The following is a 26,166-nucleotide window of genomic DNA, read 5'->3' as shown; positions in this document are numbered from 1 at the left end:
CCGGTCTAAAATCGGTTCAAAATCGGACCGTTTTCGAAGTAAAAAAGCTCTATTACTTCATCGAGACCAGTAAAAATACCGAAGTAGTTGATGATATATTACTTCATAGGTTTCGTTGTTTGACGAAGTAAAATATGTATACAACTTCACATCTCTTGAATTTTGGTGCAGTAAATGTTTAATTTTACTTCTTCATAATTTGGCTTGGTCAAAGTATTTATTATTGTATTACTTCATCATAATATAGAAGTAATAGAGCATATTTACTACTACAAAAAATTTAATGTAGCGAAGTAATATATACAAACCACTTCATAAATTTGATCAGTAGTGAAGTAAATAGTTTCTTTAACTACACCACTATTTAAATTTAGCGAAGTCTTTTTTATTGTATTACTTCATCATATATTTATAGTGTCAAAGTAATTGATCATATTTTACTGCAATACAATTTTAATTGACAAAAAATTATATTAGAATATTTTACTACAACACAATTTTTTTTACCACCAAAATTAAACAAATATATCACAAATATGTATCAAATACAATTCAAAATTGTATTAATAAAAGACATGTTTAATCATAACCCAAAAACTTTTGTATCCATAAATCTCTAAATACATGTCTATAATTTATATCATAGCCTACACTTAGGCACCCACATAGAAGTAGACGAATTCGCTCCATTCACTTCTGACTTCATCATACTGAGATTGATTGTAATACTGTTTATTTTTTGATGCTGCAAACTGAAACATTAACAAAAATTTGAGGATCGATCAATAAAAAATGACTCAATATTTTATAAAGAAAATATTTCATAAAGAAAATATTTCATAAAGAAGAAATTCACCTTCCTCTCCAATTATGGTTATTCATCCAAGACTATCTCTTTCATGTACCGCATCACACAATATCCACATTCAATACCACCATTTTGTTTAAGATTACCCTAATAAATTAAAAATGTCATGCAAAAAGTCACAATCCAAATAATAAAAATTATTATTTGTTGTTTAAATACATAGTCACAATACATACCGTCAATTGTTTAAAATATGATCCTTTTAAAATACCCCTTGATGCATTGTATATCTTGACTCCACTACATTGTAAACAATAGAAAATTATTTTTACAACCTATAATGAATTGAATGCATTCAAAATCAGTATAATCTACAACTTACTTGGTCACAATAATTTGCCAAGCATAGTCTCGTTCCTGTTACTCAAAGAGTCCAATAAATATATCATATTCTATCTTCATTAATTATAGTCAAGATCCAATGGTACCTGTACAAATGAAAATATATGATTGACTAGCATGTAGTAGGAAGTGATAAATAATTAAAATCTTACCCAGTGTTATATGGGATGAGGCAGATGTTATCTCTGTTCGATTTCCTAAGGCAGTGGTTAACACATCATTCATCTCAGAAGATTTGAACTCTCCTTTGACTTTTTTTCCAACAAGTCATCCTACAATATGGGACGTAACAAATCAATCCAAAAATTCCAATATTATTTAGCAAGGCAATATGAAAATTAGATAAAGAAAATATTTATAATTTTTTTAGCTACTTCTGCTATCTCCATATTTGTTATGTTGCCAGATTTGTCCTCGCGGGTTTTACGTCAAAGTATCGATCTATCAACTTCCTCATTTTCAGCAATTAATTTTTTTCTCTCTCTATAAATCCAAAAAAATGATTAGTTACATAATATTAAATACTTGTTTTAAAATGACAAATACAATGCTATGAAGCTTACCAATTCAGCCTCTAAACCGATATAATCTTTGCGAGACAATCTGTGATGATATTTATAATGCATCGTTCGTTCTTTTTACTTTTTATGAATAACCTACATAGAAGATACATTTATAAATACCTGTATGCATATATATGCATCGGCTCTATTGAATTAACAAAACACTCATATTAAAACGTAACATATGCCGTTGAAAACAAACATTCAGGTGTAAGCATTATTACAACTAATTTAATTATTCAGGTGTAAACAATTGCCATTGAAAACAAATATTAATACAAACATACATTAATATAAACTAATTTAATTATTCAGGTAAGCTAGTGATGGGAATAAGAAAGGTGTTTCACAGAGGAGAAATTAGCCCAGTGAAAAAGACGTGTCCAGTTAAATCAGAAGCAATAGCTACCTGAAGAAGAAGCTATAGCTTCTGCCCTCTAAAGAGGAATTTCAATTGAGTAATTTGGCTCAAATCACGTAATCTTGGGAATTCAAGCATCATTGGTGTGTCCTGTATGGCTTAACACGAAATAAATACTTATAATGCAAATATAAGAGTATAGCTTGGAGTTAAGAAGTGGGGAGTCCAGTGGGAGTTTGAAATTGAAATGCAACTCTTATTATATTAAATAGTTATTAAATTGAGTACTGCACCATTACGTGTTGCAATCCTATTTAAGCAAACAAACTTTAAAATGTGCAAGCAAACAAACTTTAAAGACTTAACACTATTACGTGCTGCAATCCTTAACTATAAAGATTTATAAGCAAACAAACTATATTAGTGTTAACAATAGAGTGTGGTATAAAGAATTAACAATATTAGTGTAAATTCTAATGCAAGAATTAAGAAGAGACAGTTCAAAGAGGTAGGTGTGTGGTATAAAGAAAGCAAATCATTAACATTAACAAACTAACTTCTAATAGTATTGAGTTGTTTATAATATGGGTTGGTTAGCAACAGAGTCAGTGATTTCATAATTGCATTATAAATAACAATATAGATTTGTAAATATAATTTTAGCATAGCTTTTAGCACCAATAATAATGATCGTGATAAGCAATTTCATGACACGTATAAAAAGATAAGGAATCTATGATTTTGTGGTCTTAGGATCAAACACTTTATTGTAAATTCACTTTTATAAGACACTGGAAAATACCATCTTCCCCTCCCCTATTTTAAAGATCATATGTATGCAAACAAAGACAAATTGTAAAAGATGATAAAAATTGAAATAGAGATTTCTCCTTTGCAAATCATGAGACTTCTATTTGTAAAATCTAATTCCAAAAGCTGGACAAGCCATCAAAAGAACGGTCAAAAGAATAAATTTATTAGTGTTAATGATAAAGAAAAAGAATATGAGATGTAATAATCTTGGGATCACAGGATTTAACCATTAAGATAATTAAGACTATCTTTTAACTCCTTCCACTTCTGGAGAAAAACATCACAATAGAATAACAAGTTTTCATTTTTTTTCACGAATATAGGGAAAAGTACAAGATCAGGAAGATTAACAAGAGGATCTCACCAACAAATTGCTAAGATCTTGAAGATTAACAACAGAAGAGATTCAATCTAGAAGAAGAAAACAAATATAGTTGATGAAGATCTTACAGTGGAATCGAGCGGCGAACACAACCCTAGCACTGTCGTGAACCCTAGCACTGTTGCGTCGCTGAAGAACACAACCCTAGCCTATCGGGTTGATGAAGAAGAAGGAAACCTAGCAGGCCGTGTTGATGAAGAAGGAAATCGTCGAACCTTGATGAAGAAGAGGAAATCGCCGCTTGAACCTGTTTGTTGCGTCGTCGCGAAGAAATAAGTCATGAGAAAATTAAAGAGGGCGAAGTGGCGAACTATGCAGAGAAAAATAAAGGGGTTTAGTACTGTGGAGATTAGTTGGGTTGAAAAAATTAACCGGTTTAACTCATGTTTCAATTGGTTCAAAGTTACTACTTCATCACTTGAATTCTTGAAATTATAAATTTTATTTTGACACTTATTACTTCACAGAATTACATATTATGAAGTAAATCCTCACTTAAAATTATAAGTGAAATCTGTTTTTTTTATTTATGAAGTTTAAAATAGTATTTACTATGCCAATTTTATTACCGAAGTTTATTAGCATATATTACTTCGTAATCAACAATCGCCGAAGTAACTAGTGGCGAAGTCTATCATCAAAATTCACATAGTGGAAGTAACACCATTCTTCCTCCCGAAATGAAATGATGTACATGATATTGCGACCCATGAAGATTTTTTCTAATAGAATAAATTCATTGTGATAGATTGATCTTCAAGCAATTGAAGATTGTCATTAAGAGGAAGTTGTACGGCCTTCTGAAAACCTTAATGAGGATGTTACCAAATTGCTAACGTTGGAACTATGCCGATATTCTATTGCGTTTTCTGAATTTCTTTCTTCCTCCAGAACAATTGATTCACCCTGATAATCCAGTTTTATGTACCCCTCTGACCTGCCATTCTTCTCTGAATATTATCAGTTTTATGTAGACCTAGAACCTCCCATTGATTCACCTTGATAATCGATTGCTCCAGCTCTTTACTTTATTATAAAATGTGTAACCTCCACAAAATCTTCATAAACGGGTATAATTGTTCATTCTACAATCTTTATTATTATTTCCTTATGCATTCAAGAAAATCAAAATTGTGAAATAGAGAATTGAAGCAATAGAAAAAAAAGGATAGCAGTGGCCTATGACGACATCTTGCGACGGGACTGGGTGTCTGGGAATCTTCCCCTGGGCTAGGTGGTGAGCCTCTAAGCATGAACTTGAAGAGGAAAGTGCCAATCCAAATTATGGATCCCGTATTCCCTTTAAGCCCTAAAGAAGGTGGCTTGGGCTCTCCCAACAGCCGCCAAGGAGGCGACGGTTATGGCAGCGGAGAGAGGGATGATCACTGTAAAAATAGATATGATAAAAAGAAATCAATACATTTGCATGGACTTACACGTAGGATAGGTTTTGATTGGACGGTCAGGGAAGAGCATCAAGTAGTCGCTCAAAGTCTTTAGCTCATCTTCCCATAGATGGTATAAATTTGATCCGATTTTAAAATCTCACCTTTGGCGACAAAAAACCATCCTAACATAAAGAATGATGATGTAGAGGTCTTCTCTCATGATTTCTTCTTGTAACATCGTGATTTTTTACAAAGAGTAACAAATATCAAAAGGTTTGCAGGAATAGTCTTGACGAGACCACTCTAATGCTTAAATTAACATGGAGATTTAATAATAGCGGAAAGAAGAATCCAAATCACAGTTAGAAAATCCTCCCTTGTTATTTTCTCTTTCTCTTACTTTTATATAGAGAAGACCCTAGAGATTGTTCCCATTAAGAGGTTATTGATGGATCTTTCTTGGTCATTAAAGGTGATCTAGGGGTGAAGTGAGGACCCGGATGGTAGAGGAGCCAATGACACGTGGGGGTCAGAGTCAGCACGGTCAACATCCCGGGCTCGGTCGAGCGGCCGGTGTACGGCCTGGGCGGCGATGCAACAACCCAGCTCAACGTTGTGTTTCCAACACTCAGGGGCCAAGCGGAGACCCCGCTCAGCCGGACGGGGGGCACGGCTCGACTACGCGTGGCGAGGCGAGAGCAGGATGAAGCACTAGGGGATGAGCGGGCCTCCCACTCGGCTCGTGGCGAGGCGAGAGCAGGATGAAGCACTAGGGGACGAGCGGGCCTCCCACTCGGCTCGGTCATTCCCTCGGCAGTGTGGGGGCGCAGCCGAGCGGACCCCCCCCTCAGTCTTGTAGACGGCTAGATGAGCAGGAGGGGATGTCTTCCTCGGGGTAGGTGTCACCGACAAACAGCATGGTTGGCGGCATGGTCAGACAGAGAATCATACGGTGGAAGCCTCTACTATCATGTCAGGGATATGCCTGGTCTGTTAAGGTATAACGTCAGACACGCTTTTCTGACACACTCATTATAGGTATGCTTTGAGAAGCGCACACGTCTTGGTAAGCACGCACGCACCTTCGGGGAGCCCTATATAAGGACCCCCAGACTTCAACGGAGGTATGCGCTATTCACCACTGTAGCTACAGTTCTCGTTACTCTGCTTCGATTTCTCGCCGCCAGGAATTGACTTGAGCGTCGGAGGGTCGTCGCCGGGAACCCCTTCCCAGCTCGGTTTTGTGCTTGCAGGTTCTCGACGGAGGTATATGTTAGTTAGTCCTAGGAAAACATACTGGTTCCACTGTACAAAATTTTTTTGTACAAGTGTCGAATCTTTCCTTAAATAACCTATTGTGTTCTTTAAAAGTTAAATTAGAAATCGCAGACGGAACTTAACATCATTGATTCCAAATTTAACTTATCTGTTCTTAATGATTTAGATTTGAATCGCAAGCGGAACTTGACACTATTGATTCAAATTTACCTAAGTTATTAATTCCATAAATATTAATTTCCAAAATTGGCTTCCAGGACTGCATGGCGAGGCACATGGCCTTTTTGGATATGAGAGCAACCACCACCGCCTAGGCAAAGTCTTTTAAGGAAAGCTAATATTTATTTCCTTAAATAACTCTAGGTTAACCAAAAAGAACAATCGAATCACAAATTCGAAAAAGAAGAAAACACAAACTCGAAAAGAAAACTATTTCGAAAACTCTAGAATCATATGTCTCTTGTATTTGGTATTTCCATAAATAACTATACAAAGAAAAACTAGTATGATGCGGAAAACAATTACTAGTTATACCTTTCTTTGTAAGCAAAAATAACCTCTTGATCTTCTACCGTATTCCTCTTCTAACCTCGGACGTTGTGTGGACAACGATCTTCCGAGATGAGAATCACCAAGCACCTTCTTCTTCCTTGCAAGTTTCGGCCACCACAATTCTCCAAGTGAAGTAAAGGTCCGGCCACCACCACCAAGCTCCAAGGGATGCAAGAAACAAAACCACCTTTCTCTCCTTCTTCTCCTAGCTAGAACCGACCACCATCAAGAGCTCCAATAGAGGTTGCCGCCGGCCATAAGAAGAAGAGAAGAGGAAGAAACTAGGGCCGGCCACCAAGGAGGAAAAGAGAGGAGAAGAATAATAGAGTTGATCACCCGTGAAGGCACCTCTACCCCCTCTTTTATAATCCTTGGTCTTGGCAAATAAGGAAATTTTAATAAAAATTCCTTAATTCTTTTGTCATAAAAAAAAAAATTAATTAAAAAACAATTTTCTTCTTTTAATAATAATGGCCGGCCACTTCTAATTCCCCAAAACAAGGAAAATTTAATTCACACAAGAATTAAAACTTCCTAATTTGTTTCTAGAAATTTATAAAAATTTCTCCAATAATTTTTATCCCTTCATGATTGGTTAATAAAAAGGAAATTAAAATTCTTCTTTTAAACATGTGGATAATTTCCAAAATGAAAGTTATCTTTAAAAATTAAAATCTCTTTTCAATCTACAAATAAGGAAAGATATCAAATCTTTTCTTAATCTTTTGTAGAAACTAATAAAAGAGAATATTTAATTTTTAAACTTCTCTTTTAAATTATTATCATGGTTAAAAAGAAAAGTTTTTCTTAAAAATAAAATCTCCTTTCAATCTACAAATAAGGAAAGATTTCAAATCTTTTCTTAATCTTTTGTAGAAAGCTTTTAAAGGAAAGATTTAATTTTAAACTCTCTTTAAAACTATGATATCCACATAAGAAATAATTTTAATAAAAATCCTTTTTAATATGATGTGGTCGGCCACCTAAGCTTGGGCTCCAAGCTATTTAGGCTTGGCCGGCCCTAAGCTTAAGCTTCAAGCTTAGCTTGGCCGACCCCTATTGGTTGGGTAAGAAGGTGGGTATGTGGTGGGTATAAATCTCTATATACAAGAGGCTACGATAGGGACCGAGAGGAGGAATTGGTTTTGGTCTCCCGATGAAATTAAGCTTCCCGTGTTCGCCCCGAACACACAACTTAATTCCATCAATAATAATTCATTCCACTAAAGAACTATTATCGTCATGTCGGACTAAGTCCACCTGCAGGGTTTAACATGACAATCTTTATGAGCTCCTCTTGGGAACATTATCAACCTAGATCACTAGGACACAGTTTCCTTCTATAATCAACAACACACACTATAAGTGATATCATTTCCCAACTTATCGGGCTTATTGATTTATCGAACTAAATCTCACCCATTGATAAATTAAAGAAATAAATATCAAATATATGTGCTTGTTATTATATTAGGATTAAGAGCACACACTTCCATAATAACTGAGGTCTTTGTTTCTTTATAAAGTCAGTATAAAAGAAATGACCTCTAATGGTCCTACTCAATACACTCTAAGTGTACTAGTGTAATTATATAGTTAAGATAAACTAATATCTAATTACACTACGACCTTCCAATGGTTTGTTCCTTTCCATCTTGGTCGTGAGCTACTGTTTATAATTTATAAGGTACTGATAACATGATCCTCTGTGTGTGACACCACATACCATGTTATCTACAATATAAATTAATTGAACATCTATATTTGGTATATACAAATGTAGACACTTGACCAATGTGATTCTTATAAATGTATATACAAAAGCTAGGCTTTTAGTATACACTCCAACAGTTTACGCCATCCCGGAGCTTACGTGAAGCCAGCAGGGAGCGCCATGCCCCCAGAGACCATCGTCTCAACACTCGGACAGGATCACATGCCTCCCCTTCAATTCTAGTCGAAGGAGGCTGTAAGTCCGACTGACTGGATAAATTAGTTTAGTGCTTTTTTGGCCGCTCCGTCGTGATGATGAAATGCTTAAGGTGGGCCCGGGCGATCCGCTCGGACGAACCTTCGTTGGCCACTCGGCGGGGAGTGCGCCGGTACTTGTTAATCTTATCGCTCCATGTTCGGGTCTGCTTGTGGTCAAAGCTGTCGTCATCGAAATCCCCTCGGAATCCGTGCAAATCCCCGTCATCAAAACCGAGCACGCCACCATGCCGATTGATGGCCTCCATTAAATGCCGCTTTGTAACCTGGCGCCATGTGGTGCCGCCGCCGTCATCGTACGGCGGGGGCGTAAGCTCCAATGGGACATGCGAGGTTTGAATTTCACGGCCGGATGCAAGCCTCGATCCCTGTGACCTTGATCGGACACCTCCGGCTGGCCGAGCTCAATTTCTATAAAACCCTGAGGCCGACTTCTGTTCCATTATTGCTACCTTCGTGCTTTGGCGACTTCTTTCATGCCCAGTGCTCCAGCGACTCGTTCCTTTGGCGTTCCGGCGAACTCTCGACACACCTCTCCTTTGTGTTTCACATTCTTGTAAGCTTCCTCGTTGCTCTACCTTGTCGTAGCATTCCTTTGTGCTTTGACTTTCCTTCCTGTGCGTTGTTTCTACCCTTGTCGGTCTTTTCCCATTGATCCTTCGGCGAAACCCCAAGCTTTTCATTTTCCCGCCATGGCCAGTTCCTCTGACCCTTCTCCTGGTCTTTGGTACCACAACATGGAGAGTCGATTCGACTTAGGTGATGCCGCCAACCTGATAAGTGCTTTCAATCTTTCCCCTGACCATGAGATAGTTTTAGCCGAGTCGTCCGATCGGCCTCACGACCCGTCGGCCGGTACTGTCACCTTTTTTCGAGATCAATTCGTAGCTGACCTTAGATTTCCCATTCACCCTTTCATAATAGAAGTCTGCAACTACTTCCACATTCCGCTCGCCCAACTCGTCCCAAACTCCTTTCGGCTGCTATGCAGCGTAGTTGTGCTTTTTCGAGTGCACAACATTCCCCTAAGGCCTCAAGTCTTCCATTATTTTTATTATCCAAAGCAATCCGAGATAGGTATCTTTTTGTTTTAGTCTCGGATCGGCCTTGTCTTTTTTGATAAAATGTCCTCTTCCAATAAGCATTGGAAGGATTACTTTTTCTATCTGCGTCTCCCCGAACGGCCTCCCTTTCGGACCAAGTGGCATACCACCCTGCCACCTGCGCCTGACCTAAAGAAATATAGGACTGAGCCGACCTACCTCAACGCAGCTAACTTGTTGGCCGGGCTGAAGTTGGATATCCATAAGCTGCTCCCCGAAGGAATGATGTATATGTTCGGCTTAAGTCTGACCCGAACAAGGCTTCCGGGCGGCCCTGGTAAGAAATAACTTTCTCTCTTTTTCTTTGGGTCTAACTGATTTCTTTTCTCTTTCATGCAGCTGTCAGCATGATAAAGTCGGTGGTGCTCGACATGATGAAACGCAAGGCTGCCGAGATAGAGGCAGCTGCAGTGCAGGAGGCGGAGAAACTCGACATCGCTTCGGTCGGCTCTCATGAAGGCGAGAGCGAAGAAGTGCAGACGGCGGGCGATGTGTCTGCTGCTCGGACGACTACTACCGATGAGGCAGGAGAGACCGCTCCGTCAGGTATTCAACAGGCCATTCAGGCCGAGGAAGCCGGGTCTTCTGGTGATGAACTTCCATTAGCTGGACTCAAGCGACACAGAACGGACACCCCCACCCGCTCGACCACCTCAGCCGTGCGTTTATCCGAGCAGACAAGCGTTCCCCCTTCGTTGGCTCCTACGACGGTGGAAGCGCTATCTTCCGACTAGACCCCCTCTCAAGGCGATTGGCCTTCTGGCCCCATCGTTGTCCAGCCCCTTAGCTCACTCCCTCCCACTCAGCGGAAAATCAGGCGATCTCTTATCCGCTCCGATCTGATCGGCCAGTCCTCTACCCCTTCAGCCTCTGCTCAATCTATCCTAGGCAGGCGCAGGATTATCAAGGCCATACTCCATCTACTGACGGAGGAAAATCTCCAGGCGACCGACCGGCAGGCGAGCCCCGAACACCAAATAACCATCCGGGGACCCCTAGCGAAGGTCTGGGAGGACGATAACCATGATTTTGCTATATTATTTTGATTCATAATGCATATTTTTGATGGTCCATTCATAGCTTAATCTCACATTTACATCATATTTCATAATTGCATTTGATTGACCGTTCGTTGAAGATCGGAAAGATTTGAGCCATTCGTTGAGAATCTGGTCCATCTGACCTAATGAGGAGCAAATCTCGCCCGTTAATGAAGATCCAGAGGTTTTGATCTAGATCTGAAGACATCACAACCGTTGATTAAGCTCGAGCAATTTGGACCATCCGATTTAATCTGAGGAGTGTTTAAACCCGAGAGAAGCTACAGTGAAGCTGAGCTCGGTTCACGATTTCTCTACAGTGCCTTCGTCTTCTTCGCTGCGACACCGACACTCCCATTCCTCAAATCAGATCCGAGAGCTTACCTTCTTCAACGATTGCAATCCTGAGCTGCCGACGTTCATCTTCCAGTGACCAGAGAGCATTGAAGGAGGTTTCCCGATTGCGATTTTGATTCTGTTCCACCGTCTCATACCCGGTTGAGGAGGTTTCCAGATCGGCGTTATTCACATCCATCAGATGCTTAAGGGAGGTCTCCTGGAAGCTACTGATTTCTTTCCCATCTCCATTTCACAGCAATACTTGGACGATGTGGCCATTCGATCCGGTTTGTAAATTCACATATTCACACTCTATTTCTTCAGTTGGTGAGGTTATCAGAGGGATGTGAGCTGAAGGGAGGTTTCCTGGAGCTATGATCGTTCCCTGGTAATAGTTGGAAGCTTCAGAGATTGTGTGTTGAATGCTTAAGGGGTTCCGAGAGCATTTCTGTTGTTACAGCAGATTGATAAGGAGTTTTGCTACGAATTTGGTTTGTGGAATGTTTAGGGTTTTAGATTTCTTGTTTTTGTCTCTGAATTGTTCTCAAACTAGCTCAGATCATCAGATCTGATTAATTTTCCTTATCATTTCTTCTTGTTTCCATTTATTGCAATTCCTTTCTTGAATTTCTTGCTGCAAAACCCAAATCCTGATGTTCTTACTTGCAATTCCAAATTTGTTGAACTTCTACAATCTGAATGTTGTTAAGCTAACCAATTAGTTTGCAATTTAGTTTTAGTTTGGAATTAGGAGTTTGCTTTACATTAGTTGTTTAATTTTGGTTATTTAGTTAGCTAACATTTTGCTATGCATTGAATCTTTTGTTGCTGTGCTGAAGTTGAATTCGTGAATGCTTATCTGCAGGTTGTTAGTTGTGTTCCTTTGTTGAAGGTTGCTGTGATTGAGCAATTAAGTTTAATGGTTGAATTAAGTAATTGAGAATTGGATGATACGTTGGTTTTTACAAGATATTTGAGATTTCGAGTTCAATCGTTGCTTGTTACCTTTGTTCTGTGAATTGGATTGTTATGGCTGACATTTAGTTAAGTTGTGAATGAATAACTTGAGTTTTTCATTGTTTACCTCTATTTCACATCGTTGAATGAAGTTGAGAATGGAAGAACTTAATAGAACTTAATAATGTAAGAATTTGATTGGAACCAATTCTAGGATTTACACACATTTATCTATCAGTTACCCTTGGAAAAATATGATTTGGGACTCCATACTACACGTGTTTCATTTAGTTTATGTGAGTTCCAATCTTTATTAATTTGAGGTGCCACGTGACATGCAAAATGGCCGACACCAACCCCCTCTCAAGGCGATTGGCCTTCTGACCCCATCGCTGTCCAACCCCTTAGCTCACTCCCTCCCACTAAGTGGAAAATCAGGCGATCTCTTATCCGCTCTGATCCGATCGACCAGTCATCTGCCCCTTCAACCTCTGCTCAATCTACCCCAGGCAGGCGCAAGATTATCAAGGCCATACTCCATCTACCGACAGAGGAAAATCTCCAGGCGACTTACCGACAGGCGAGCCCCGAACACCAAATAACCATCTGGGGACCCCTGGCGAAGGTTTGGGAGGACGCTCGGGCGCGCGTTTCTCTGATGCCCCCTGGGCTGGTCGGTGACAACCACATACAACAGGCCACCGAGGTAACTCATCATAACCTTCACCTTTTCATTTCCGTTCGACACTAATTTTCCCCTCTGATCTTGTTGCAGTATTAGGTGGAAAGTATTGCAGTGAGCAACCGCCTGATGCTCCTAGAAGAGGAGTTCAAGAAGTTCAAGGTTTCTGGTGGGGCTCCCCCTCAAGGCCCCTCTTATGCCGAGTTGAAGGCGGACCTTGACAAGACCAAGAGACTGCTGGAGGCCGAGCAGCACAAATCTTCTAGCCTGCAGACTATGGTGGATCGGCTCAAGACCGAGGTTAAGACGTATGACAAAAAGATCGAGCAGGCCAAGACCAGAAAGAACACGGCTATCTCCGATCTGGAGATAAAAAACACTGAGTCCCGGGCCCTTGCGCAGAGGGTCCAGGAGTTGGCGGACCTGCTGACCGTGGAACATACTACCCGCTTGGAAGAGGCAACTACCCTGCGAGAGAAGTTAAAGAACCTTCAGGACGCGCTGGAGGCCTTCCGAGCTGCGTTCAAAGAATATCAAGAGGCTGAGCTGACCCGCGCCGCCGTCCTGCGGCAAAACTATATCCGCTCGACAGAATTTATTGAGATAGCTAGCGCTCGGCTCGTTCATGCATTCGAGTTGGCCGTCACTGCCACGGTCAATTATCTAAAGACAGAGGGCCATCTCCCCGAAGATTTCACCATTCCTGTCTGTGACCACGCCGACCTTCTTACCACGATCCCGGATGAGGTCTTTAATTATATAGAGTGAAGTCGTTGATATGCACTCGTCGTTCGACCTATTTTAATATATGTATTTGCCGTTCGGCTTATTTTGATTAATGAACTCTTTCTGGGCCTTCCATTGCTTGTTCTCTAGCTGTGTATATCGAGCGGATTACCTGTTCCCTCGGTCGCTACTAAATTCATCAAGACCTCATTTTTTTATCTTTGAGCTGTTGCTCGGCAATCGAGTTTAGGATCTCGCCTCCTTTCCCGAGGACCCATGTCAGATTGAAATGGTACGAAGGTGGAGCTTTATAGTCATCGCTCGACTCTGGGGTTTAATGTCGCCGCTCGACAGTCTTCAGGCGGGGTATTTATGGTCGCCGCTTCGACCCTGAGGTTAAACGTTGCCGCTCGACGGTCTTCAGGCGGGGTATTTATAGCCGTCGGTTCGGCTCTGACATTTAACATTGCCGCTCGACTGTCTTCAAACAGGTATTTATAGCCGCTGGTTCAGCTCTGGCTTTTAACGTCGCCGCTCGATGGTCTTCAAGCCGGGTATTTATAGCCGCCGGTTCGACTCTGGCGTTTAACGTCGCCGCTCGACGGTCTTTAAGCCGAGTATTTATAGCTGCCGGTTCGGCTCTGGCGTTTAACGCCACCGTTCGACGGTCTTCCGAGTCGCCCAATCGTTCAGTAATGATCTTGCAATCCTTTTCTTTTCGATTTTAACCCTGCAGTCAAAAGATGAGGGGCAAAGAAGGGATACACGGTACTAAATACATCGGCGCACCTTTCACCCAGCTCGGTACGGCTGGAGATGGTTCGCACTCCATGGACGTTCCAGTCGTCGTCCGTCCTCTTCTAAATAGTAAGCTCCTGAGCGGAGCTTCTCCATGATCCTGAACGGTCTAGCCCACGGAGCCTCCAACTTACCGACGTCGCCGACCGGCTTCACCTTCTTCCATACTAGGTCGCCGACCTGAAAGGATTGGGGAATCACTCGCCGGTTGTAGCTTTGTCTCATTCTCTGGCGATAGACTGTCAGCCGAGCGGCCGCCTTGATGCGAGTCTCATCCACCAAGTCAAGCTCCAGTTGTCTCCGCTCCGTGTTGTTCGCGTCATACTGCTGCACCCGGTCAGATTCTATCCCGACTTCGACGGGAACTACTGCCTCACCCCCATATACCAAGTGGAAAGGCATGACACCCGTCCCCTCCTTCGACGTCGTTCGGATTGCCCACAATACACCTGGAAGCATGTCCACCCAGCTGCTCCCGATGTGATCGAGTCGAACTCGAAGAATCCACAGGATCTCTCAATTGGCTACTTCGACTTGCCCATTGCTTTGGGGGTAAGCCACTGAGGTGAAGGCCTGCTGGATGTCGTATCCTTCGCACCACTCTTTGAGTTGTTGACCGACAAACTGTCCTCCGTTGTCTGAGATGAGCCAGCGCGAGATGCCGAACCGACAAATAAGGTATTGCTAGATGAACCTCTTGACCATCTGTTCGGTGATCCTAGCCAGCGGCTCGGCCTTTACCCACTTGGAGAAGTAATTGACGGTTACGAGTAAAAACTTTCGTTGACCGGTTGCCATGGGGAAGGGCCCCACTATATCCAAGCCCCACTGGTCGAACGGGCAAGATACTGCGGACGTCTTCATTTCCACCGTCAGGCGGTGTGAGAGATTGTGGTACTTTTGGCAGGACAGGCAAGTGGATATGGTCCGAGCGGCGTCCTCCTGAAGGGTCGGCCAAAAGTATCCAGCCAGCAAAATCTTCCTTGTTAGCGAACGACCACCCGGGTGTCCACCACAGGAGCCTTGGTGTACCTCCTGCAGTATGTAGTCGATGTCTTCCGGCCCGACGCACTTGAGAAGCGGTCGGGAGAAAGCTTTCTTGTACAGCTGATCTCCGATTAATGTGAATCTACCCGCTCACCTTCTTTGTAGTTGAACCTCTTCTCGATCGGAAGGCGTAGCTCCTGCTCACAGAAATTCTATCAGCGTCGTTCTCCAGTCGCTGGGAAAGGTGAGTCTCTCCATTCGGTCGATATGGGCCACGAGGGATACTTGGTCGATCAGCTGCTGAATGACGACCGACGATATGGAGTTGGCTAGTTTCGCTAGTTCGTCCATCGCTTGATTCTCCGCTCGAGGAACCTTCTTTATGACCACCTCTTGGAAATTGGCTTTCAACTTTTTGAAAGCCTCGGTGTAGAGCCTGAGCCGAGCGCTATTGATCTCGAACGTTCTGGAGAGCTGTTGGGCGGCTAACTGTGAGTCCGAATGAATCAGAACTCTGATGGCGCCCGCGTGCCGAGCGGCTTGCAGCCCGGCTATGAGACCCTCATACTCGACCTCATTGTTGGTTGCTCGGTAGTCCAGCCGAACAGACAGTTGCATCCGCTCTTCTTTGGGGGAGATTAATAGTATTCCCACCCCACTCCCTTGCCGGGTGGAAGACCCATCCATGTACACCTTCCAGGTGACTTCAGTCTTGGGGTCTTGCACTTCGGTGATGAAGTCTGCCAGAGACTGTGCCTTTATGGCTTCTCGGGACTGATATTGAATATCAAACTCACTGAGCTCCATGGTACACTTGATCAGCCGCCCTGACGCTTCTGGATTGAGGAGGACCCTACTCAACGGGTTGTTGGTCATTACTATGATGGTATGCGCGAGAAAATACGGACGGAGCCTCCGAGCGGAGAGGACCAATGCAAAGGCGAGTTTCTCGAGACCGGTGTAGCGGGATTCAGCGTCTTTTAATATATGGCTCAAGAAGTATACAGGTTGTTCCTCGCTGTCCGGCCTTACCAGGGCCGAGCCAACCGCGTGATCGATTAAGGACAGGTAGATTTTGAGGGGTTCACCAGCTATTGGCTTGGCTAGAAGGAGTTAAGATAGACTTTGAGCTCCTCGAACGCCCAATCGCACTCTTCGTTCCACTAAACCTTCGTGGCTCGGCGCAAGATTTTGAAAAACGGTAGGCTTCGGTCAGCAGACTTGGAAATGAACCTTGATAAAGTTGTTATCTGACAGGTAAGACACTGCGCTTCCCTTAGATTTCTTGGTGGTAGCATACCTTATAGCGCTTTCACCTTGTTTGGATTAGCCTCGCCCCGCTCGGTCACAATGTATCCCATGAAACGTCCGCTCTTGGCGCCAAACAGACATTTCTGGGGGTTGAGCTTGATTTCGTACATCCGTAGCGTATGGCAAGTCTCCTTTATATCTGCACAGAGATCGGCAACCCGGAGTGATTTAATCAATATATCGTCTACATATACCTCAATATTGCGCCCGATCTGCCGCCTGAATACTTTGTTCATAAGACGTTGTTAAGTAGCCCTAGTATTCTTCAAGCCGAACTACATCACGTTGTAGCAGTAGGTGTCGTCCGTCGTGATGAAGCTAGCCTTCTCCTTATCCTCGCGGGCAAGCGACACCTGGTGGTATCCCTGGTATGCATCCAACATACATATTAGCTCACACCCGGCAGTTGAATCTACCATCTGATCGATTCTAGGCAGAGGATAAAAGTCTTTTGGACATGCTTTGTTCATATCCCAAAAGTCGATGCAGCCTCTCCATTTGTTGTTTGGTTTGGAAACGAGCACTACGTTTGTGAGCCAACTCAGGAATTACACCTTGCGAATGTGGTCGGCCTCCAGGAACTTCTCAACCTCCGCTCTGTTAGGACCTTCGGATGGCTAGAGAGGGGGGGTGTGAATAGCCTCCTCTAAAACTCAATTAATCTCCTCACAAAAGTTTGTTAGCACAACGGAAATAAGCAAAAGGAAAACTGATGCAAGGAAAAGAAACAACCCACCACAAACACAACAAGGATGTACGAGGTTCAGGGATAACTTGCCCTTACTCCTCGGCGTGTCCGTAAGGTGGATGATCCCTTGATCTTTCGGTAGATCACACCCCGGACAGATTCCGGCTAAGTATTTCTCCTTCTCAGTAGAGTAACCTCTCCACAAAGTCTCAAAAAAGATTTGAAATGAAGCACAAGACTTACAGAGTTTAGTGGCTAAAAGGAATGAACAATAAACTTACAGCCACGATGAAGTTAAAGCGCATAGACAGAAGAAGTTCCTCAGCCAAGAGCTCAAAAACATAACACTCTTGCTTGATCGACAGAGAGTTTTTGAAAATTTCTCTTTCAAACCTCTCTTCTTCCTTCTTCTTATTCCTCTGCTTTCTCACTGTCTTCAGCCAGAGCCGAATCACTGTCACCTGTATCGAATCACTGCGACCAACTCAGGTGTCGCCAATCACTCTTCCTCCTCATCTGGTTCTCTGAACTCACACCAATACCATTGTTGTTTAGCTTTTGTCTTGTAGTGGCTGTTGCCAACTGATCGCAGCCAGTGAACGTTGACGCTCCAATTGCACCATTTGCAGCGAAACACAGTAGAAAGAGCACTTGGTCTTATTCTTCTAATGGAGCTTAATTTGAATTTAAGTATTGGCACGACACCTACAACCTGTAACTCAAAAAGCTTACAGTAGATGGTTAGATCAAATGAATCAGAAATCGCAGAGAAACAGCAGAAGACAAACGACATCGTTGTGGATCGGTCAGCCGATCCATAGCTCTGGACTGATGGGACACATCACGATCGATGCGGAGGATCGATCGTGGACGATCGGCCTATAAATGGATTGGTCCACGACCGATCCCCAGGTCGAATCACATCGCGCTTGCGATCGATCATGGACCGATCGGATAACCTGAAGACTCGTGGTTCTTGATCGATCACGGGCGATCGGATAACTAATATCCTTGGATCGGTCGACGATCCGAACGACAATATCCTGGATCGGTCATGACCGATCCAGTCGCGTTTAGAGCTTCGGTCCTAAACCCTAACGTCTCCCTGGTCCAACGAGCTACCGAGCCCTCTCCGACTTCCAAGTGCGGGTCGAGAGCGAGCTACGAGCCTCTCTAACCTAGTCCGGAGAGAGGTGCCGAGCCCTCTCCGACTTCGTCCCGAGCGAGCCCTCTCGACCTGATGCGGAGAGCAGTGCTGAGCCCTCTCCGTCCGGTCCGAGCGAGCTCGAGCCCTCTCGAGCGAGCTACTGAGCCCTCTCCGACTTCGCGTGCCAAGTATCCGTACTTGGACTTTTCCTCTCCACATGATCAACCTTGATCATTAATCAATCTGAGTTTAATTAATATTTGATACAAACTTAAATCAGTGTCAACATCAAAACAACAGCCAGGTCAGACTGTATTAACAATCTCCCCCTTTTTGTTGTTTGACAACAGGATTTAAGTTTAGATCAGAAATGTTCATATTTCCCTAATTTTATCGATCAGGAAGTTTTTGATATCTCCTGATTGGACAGCCGTCCGATCATTTCAACACCTGGACCCTAGCCGATCTCTCTTAAATTTTTCCGATCCTTTCTCTTCTCCTTTCACGCTGAAGCCCTAGCTGACACTTTCCTACACCTCAACTCTTCTCTTCTCTTTGCACGCCGAAGCCCTAGCCAAAGCCCTAGCCAAAAGATACTTCAATGGCACCAAGGTAACTCCATACTTCCCTAGAACTACTCACCTTGGCATTTCAGTTTCATTTCTCACCGTATCTGTGCATTTTGTTTTGGCTTTCGGTTGTTGGTGGCTCCGGTGCTCACTTATTTGTCCCATTCTATCACATTGTTAAACCTTAGGAAGAAACAAGTGGGTGAAGGAACCTCTAAGTCACCTGAGAAATCTAAGACTAAGGCTCCCTCCCGACCTCAACTATCTGTCTCTGGGAGATTTCCAAACCACCATTTTGAACAAGCCTTTAAACAAAGAACCTTTAAACTGCTTCCTTGTAGGTCTGTGGATCAAAAATTCATGGACGAATTTTGTCCATCTGTGTCAGAAATCATTGCCTATTACAAACTTGATTCACTTGTCTATTTAGAACGAGATATCAATTATGACTTAGTATCTGAGTTTTATAACAATCTTCATCAAACTAATGATGTAAGTTATAAAACAAAAGTTGCTAAGCAGACTCTTGATTTCAGTTTCTCAGCCTTCTTTGATTATCTAGCTTGCCGTAGGTGTTCAGGAAATATCTTTTCCATATATCCTGACTTGCCAGACCCCTTACCCTCTCCTTTTGATGTCTCATCTGACTCCATTTATGAGTATTTCTTCGGACATCCTAGACCGGGTGGGCTAGATGAATTAGATGTTGATTTTCCTACTTTTGCAGCCTTGAGATTATCTGCCCCAGATTACATTCTCTTTAAGATTGCCACAAACTGCCTTTTGCCAATCACATCTAAACCCTTGTCTGAGATCCGACCATATCATTGCCTGATGCTTTATGGATTGTGTCGGCGTCTCGACTTTGACATCATGTCTAGCATCTATTCTTCGATCATCTCCTATAGTGAGCCAAACAGCTTCACTGTTTATATGCCTTATGGGCATATAATTACAGATTGGCTCGAGACCCTTCAGATTGATGTCTCCAAGGGTAGAATAGTCAAGATGGTCAGGCAGGACTGCAGACTTGGGAAACAGGTATTTTTCAAGTTTGGCATCATAGGACAGAATGGGGAGGTTCGGTGGAAGGATGGGAGAGCACTAGGTGAGTTACCACGGGCACCTCCACGACAGGTTGCGGCTGCTCCTCCTGCTGCTGCTGCTGACGATGGAGAGGCAGATCCTGATCTGCGCTGGCAGATCGCCGAGCTGGAGAGCCGCTTTGATCAGCACGATGAGCTACTGGTTGCTGAGCTCCACGGGCTGCGTGTTCGGATTTACCAACGCTACGATGATTTACGCAGTCAGCAGTTGGTGACACATCAGGCGATTATGGGATGGATGGCCAGATACCCACCTCCGCAGTATTTCCCGGGCTATCCATCCTCAAGCAGCGGCATACCACCTCAGGGACCCACTCCTCCAGCTGATGATGCTGATGCTCCTCATGATGAGGAGGTTGATTGATACACATTGTTCTATGCTGCCATTTTGATTACCTATGTTTTGGATGTTGTTTGTTGGATACTTATGTCTGACCTGGATACTTGCTGATTTCATATATTTATGCTGCTCATTTTCTTGTTTTTCTTTATGTTTCACTTCCTATTGGCTATTAATATGCTGTTCATATGTCATGTCTTGTATGTCTCTTATTTTTTTATCACTGTCTTATAATACACTTAGAGGGCATTCTAGGTGGATTAAGAAAAAGACAGTATGAGTTAAGGGGGAGTCCTTTAACGTTTTCTTACCTAATTCGCACCTTTTCGATGTTTGACAAAGGGGGAGAAGATAACTAAGTTTAGAGATAAATGAAAGTTTGGCTTTAGGGGGAGGATCTTGATTCCCCTATCCTTACATGGTGTTGTATCTGTCTTAAGGGGAGGATCTTGATTCCCCTAAAATTAGGGAAATATGAACATTTCTGATCTAAACTTAAATCAGTGTCAACATCAAAACAACAGCCAGGTCAGACTGTATTAACACGCTCGGATTATTTGATTATGTTCAACACTGAAGTCTCTCTTCCGTTGCTTTACTGGTCGGGCGTCCGGTCGGACGTGGAGCTTGTACTGAGCCACGCTTGGGGAAATGTCGGGCAGTCCGTGCGTCGACCATGCGAAGACATCGTGGTTTTGTTAAAGGCATTCGATGAGCTCTTTCCTCTGTTCCCCATCCAGGTCAGATGCTATGAAGGTGGTGGCCTCCAGCCGGCCAGGATGAATTTGCACCTCCTCCTTTTCCTCATAAACTAAAGTAGGAGATTTCTCGGTTATAGCATTTAGCTCGATCCGGGGTGCCTTCCATGCGAATCTGGCTTCAGAGCGAACCATTTCCACGTAGCAGCGCCGAGCTGCTAGCTGGTCTCCTCGGACCTCTCCTACTTGGTCCTCGACGGGGAATTTTACTTTCTGACAAACAGTCGAGACGACCGCCCGAAACTCGTTGAGGGTTGGGCACCCTAGGATCACGTTGTAGCGGAGGGGGCGTCTACCACAATAAAGTTAGTGGCCCGCGTCCTCCGGAGCGGCTCTTCTCCCAGCGATATGGCTAGTCTGGTTTGTCCGACCGGAAGAACCTCATTTCCTGTGAACCCGTACAGTGGGGTTGTCATTGACAACAACTCGGCTCTGTCAATCTGGAGTTGGTCGAATGCCTTCTTGAAGATGATGTTGACCGAGCTGCCTGTGCCAATAAATATGCGGTGAATAGTGTAATTGGCTATTACCGCTTTGATAATGAGAGCATCGTCATGCGGTATTTCGACTCCCTCGAGGTCCCTCAGACCAAAGCTAATCTTGGGCCCGTTCGCCTTCTCTTCGCTGCAACCTACGGCGTGGATCCTTAGCTGCTGGGCGTGCAACTTCCGGGCCCGGTTAGAATCTCCGCCGGTGGGCCCGCTGCAACTTTCTATGATATTGATCTCCCCCCGATCGGCATTGCTTCTGTTTTCTTCCTCCCGTGCGGATGGTCTAGTTCGCTCATGAGAGGTCCGGGGCTGATCATCGTGATGTGGCCGCTCGGATGATCGCCTAACTTCTTGTCGCCCGGCGTCTTGGTGTCGATGCCGCTGGTTCGGCGAGGGCGATCAGCGGCGATAGTTTCTTGGCATTGGTGAGACAACTGGGGAGAACCTTCGACAATCGCAGGTGTTGTGACTCGCCGACTAGCGTAGGGAACAAAACATGCGTGTCCATACCTTTCCCCTTGCCTTCAGCCGTTCGGATGCCACATGCTGAACAACGCGTGGTCTAACTTCTTGATATGGCCTCATCCCCTCGGCTCGAGGCCCTCTAGGTGGTTCGCTGACCGGTTTCCTCCGCTCGGTTGACGCTGGTGGTTCAGTAGGCATCTCCTTCCTTCTTGCCGCCTGGGTCTCTTCCACGTTAATATACTCGCTTGCCTTTTTTAGTATATGTTCGTAATCACGGGGCGGCTTCCGGATGAGCGAACGGAAGAAATCTCCATCGGTCAGTCCTTGAGTAAAGGCGTGCATCATGGTCTTGGATGAAACTGTCGGGATATCCATGGCCGCCTGGTTGAATCGTTGGATGTAGGCTCGGAGAGTCTCTTTGGGCCCCTGCTTCATGGAGAATAACCTGACGCTCGTCTTCTGATAGCGCCTACTACTTGCGAAGTGGTAGAGGAACGCCGTTCGGAAGTCCTTACAACTTCGAATCGATCCGTCCGACAACCTTCAAAACCATCGTTGCGCCGAGCCGGACAGGGTAGTGAGGAAGACCCGACACTTAACTCCGTCAGTGTATTGATGTAGAGTAGCGGCGTTATCGAACTTACCGAGATGGTCGTCTGGGTCGGTCACACTACTGTATTCTCCAATCGTCAAAGGGGCATAGTGCCTCGTCAGTGAATCCTACAGAATCGCTTCTAAGAACTGGCGATTGATCCGCTCGGGAGAAGAATCGGTCCGAGGTGCCTTGCCTTTCTTGACATCCCGAGCGGGAGCTTCATCGGGTGATCCTTGGTTGGCCTGGGCGAGCTTAGAGGGAGTCTGGAATAGAGCCCGATGGAATGAAATTAGGGCGGGCGACGCCTCTCCTGGCGTGCCGGTCTGGCCCTTATTCTGCGCCCAGGTAGAAAACTGCTCTGGTCGATCTTCCAACGCCACTCGACCACCAGATGCCGAGGTGGCCTGCTGTGCAAGCCGCTCGGCTTGCGCCTTCTGCTGCTGCTCCACTATTTTTACCGCTCGCGCCTGGATGAACGCGTCGAGTTCTTTTGGAGAGAGCGTCACAGTGTGTGAACATCCAGCTTCCTCCATCTTCTCTGCTCGGATTCAGGTGTGTTCTCACAGACGACGCCAAAAGGATTAGAGATCTTGTTATAACCATCTTGTCCTTTAATTTGAGTAACCATTGAATGCCAGAAGCTCAAGAGGTGTGCAGATCGGCAGTTCGAATCAGCTCAAAAGTTGGACCGTCTTGAAAGATGAGATACTACCACATAATCTCTGTATTGATCAAGTCCTGAAGAATTTCACTGGACTCCTTGTTAACTGGGTAAGGGTCCGTCATGTGGATCCTTACTTACCATCCGTATCAAAGGTAATATGGAGAAATTAAAAAAAAAACCCCTTAGTCAAGGAGGAAGGTCCTCTAAAGAAGGAAAAGAAACGAGGTTTGCCATTAGTCCAGGATGTTTTCTACATATCAATTGAAGAAAAGGAACAGGGGTGAATGAAACAAAAGTAGTCTTGGGGGGTGTTTTATAATATCATGCATATCTTTTAGGGTGCGTTTGGTTCAAGTCATCATCTATAACCTTAGTTATGTGATTACCAGGTAATCACATAACAAAGGTTATAGGGAATACAACATAACTTATTAAGTGTTTGGTTCAATTAAGATTATACAATTATTTAATTTTACATTTACTAATTTACCCTTTAACTTTTTGAATTAATTTAATTCAATTAAAACCTTCCTCCTCCTCTTATCTGTCTGCTTTTCCAAACGAGAGCGGAAGGAAGGAAAAACAAGAAAGGAAAGCAGTCAAAAAAGGGAGAGAGACGCTCGTTGTTGTGTTCGTCTTCCTCCATCAGCCCCTGCTGTTGCTCCAGTGGGCACAATAAACTTCTTCACGCTTCTGCTGCTGTTTCCCTTACTTGTTTCCGCCACCCCGCCTCCATCTCCGCCGCCGCCCGGCGCGCTCGACGGCTGGGATGAGGCGTCTCTCTCCGCACCTTGCGACTGGCGCGGCGTCGCGTGTGAGCCGAACGCCGCCCGCGTCGTCAAGCTCCGACTCCCTCGCCTTCGCCTCTCCGGCCTCATCTCTCCTCGGCTTGCTGACCTCCGGCTTCTACAGCGTCTGAGCCTCCGGCTTCTGCAGCGTCTGAACCTCCTCATTGGCTCTGTGCCCGCTGCCTTTCTTCCAGGTATCCGCTACCTGGACCTCTCCTCTAATGCATTGGCCGGCCTTGTCCCAGCCAACCTCTCTTCCGCCGCCACGCAGCTCCAGTTTCTCGACCTCTCCTACAACCGCCTCCGCAGCATCATCCCCGGAGACCTCGGCCGTCTCCCTGCGCTTTCTTTCCTCTACCGTGGAAACAAAGCTTTCCTCTTTGGGCAATTTTGGAAAAAAATGTTGATAACCCCGGAATAGTAGAAAACCTAAGGTTTTCAAGGTTTTTTGATTCCTGGTTCTATTCCCTAATTGCTGATGTGGCGGTAATGTTGCATTACACGGAATCGCCAATTACTTAAACCAAACACGATTATCGTTGATAACCAACTAAGATTATCAGCGATAACCCCGAACTAAACACGCTCTTAGGGGGTTGTTGAATTTGTCATTAAAAGTGTGAAATAAAAGGTTAGGGGAAAACTAATGAAGGAATTGTCAGATTTAAATCTCAAATTAATGAAAAAGGAGATATTATTGTGGATCTACATGATACTGGCATGGGATTTGGTTGGCTCATCAGAATATCAAGTATAGTAAGAAAAGTGTGAAAATGAGAGCATCGCCATTGACAAGTTCCGCAAGTTATGTGGATCAAAAGATTTATTGGTAAAAAAGGGAATAGTATCGGAAATTGATATATTATGTAGTACGATGATAGTTTCGGATATTAATAGCATACTTTCCACCTCGGAATAAACTATAACAACTAAAGAGTTAAGTATAGGACTTTTCATCACTGGACAAACTATAATAACCAATGTGTTAAATATAATACTTTTCACTTTTGTATAAATTATAATAATTAATGTGCTAAGTATAAGACTTCCCATCTCCGGACAAATTATAATGGCCATTACGTCATCTATTTTATTACTTCCTCTAGGCTAGCTATAACATCCCACGAGTTATTTAACTTATCATATCTTCTAGAAGAAATTATTTTTCTAAGTTTATTGAATATTATTAAGTCGCATCTCCCAATGAAATATGTAACCATTAATTCATGAACATCTCTCAGTAATATTCCTAGAGGGGTATTTTGTGCTAGTCGCTATTTCAAAGACTAGTAATTATTCATGATTTATCTCTTCCATATTGTTCCTAAAATAAATTGATGGAAGTATTGAGGATGAACATATTCATTTTTTACCACCTAGAGGGGCATTTTGCATTCTCTTCTCATCCACATGAAATGGTATCACAACTTAGATTGACTCCTTACTATTATCTTTGAAAAGAATGAGATATTTTCAGTTTATTAATAATATGTTGGGGCACAGGTTTTCTTCGTCCCTTTCTAGGAAAAAGTAAGGATTATTACTAATACTACTTGAAGTTTCTTTTTTTAATAGAAAACTCAGGAAATAATCTAATTATTTATCGAACAAGATTTTATGCTCGACTGACTCACCGAATTGTGAAATGGGAAGTTCTTTTTACCCTTTTAAATCTTTTTAACTTATTGATCATATTTAATTAGACTTCATTCGATTATATACCTCAATTTGATTTAAATAAGCGACATCTAATCATATTCGGACTATTCTCTGAGCATCGAAGTTGAGTAGCTAGTACAATCATAGCAAGAGAGGTAACACATATATAGATAGGAAAATGGGAAGATTTCATATTTAATTAGATTTCATTCAATTATACTACTCAGTCCGACATGAAGGAGGGGCATCTGGTAATATCTAGATTATTCCTCGAGCATCAGAGTCGAATAGCTGGTATAATCAAAGCAAGAGAGGTAGCACATAGGTAGAAAAAGGGGAGGATTTCATACTTAATCGGACTTTATTCGATTATACTCCTGAGTCTAACTTGAAAGAAAGTCATCTGATGGTATCTAG

General features: G+C 43.4%; 1 long non-coding RNA gene across 3 annotated transcripts; it reads right to left on the bottom strand.

The window, feature by feature from the left end:
• Positions 1 to 692: 692 nt before the first annotated feature.
• Positions 693 to 3,623, bottom strand: LOC121992016. 3 transcript variants are annotated; one of them, XR_006114798.1, is made up of 8 exons: positions 3,398 to 3,623; positions 1,774 to 1,866; positions 1,585 to 1,693; positions 1,363 to 1,482; positions 1,191 to 1,296; positions 1,045 to 1,108; positions 857 to 955; positions 693 to 752 (listed from the first exon to the last, which is right to left on the bottom strand). It is a non-coding gene; the product is annotated as an uncharacterized LOC121992016 (long non-coding RNA). The 3 variants fall into 3 exon arrangements; XR_006114797.1 differs by having other exon boundaries at positions 1,585 to 1,866; XR_006114799.1 differs by lacking the exon at positions 1,585 to 1,693.
• Positions 3,624 to 26,166: the final 22,543 nt, after the last annotated feature.

This window comes from Zingiber officinale, chromosome 6B (genome assembly GCF_018446385.1).
Source record: "Zingiber officinale cultivar Zhangliang chromosome 6B, Zo_v1.1, whole genome shotgun sequence".
Lineage (NCBI taxonomy): Eukaryota > Viridiplantae > Streptophyta > Magnoliopsida > Zingiberales > Zingiberaceae > Zingiber > Zingiber officinale.
Note: the sequence above shows the minus strand (reverse complement) of the source record. Positions and strands in the feature narration are given on the sequence as shown.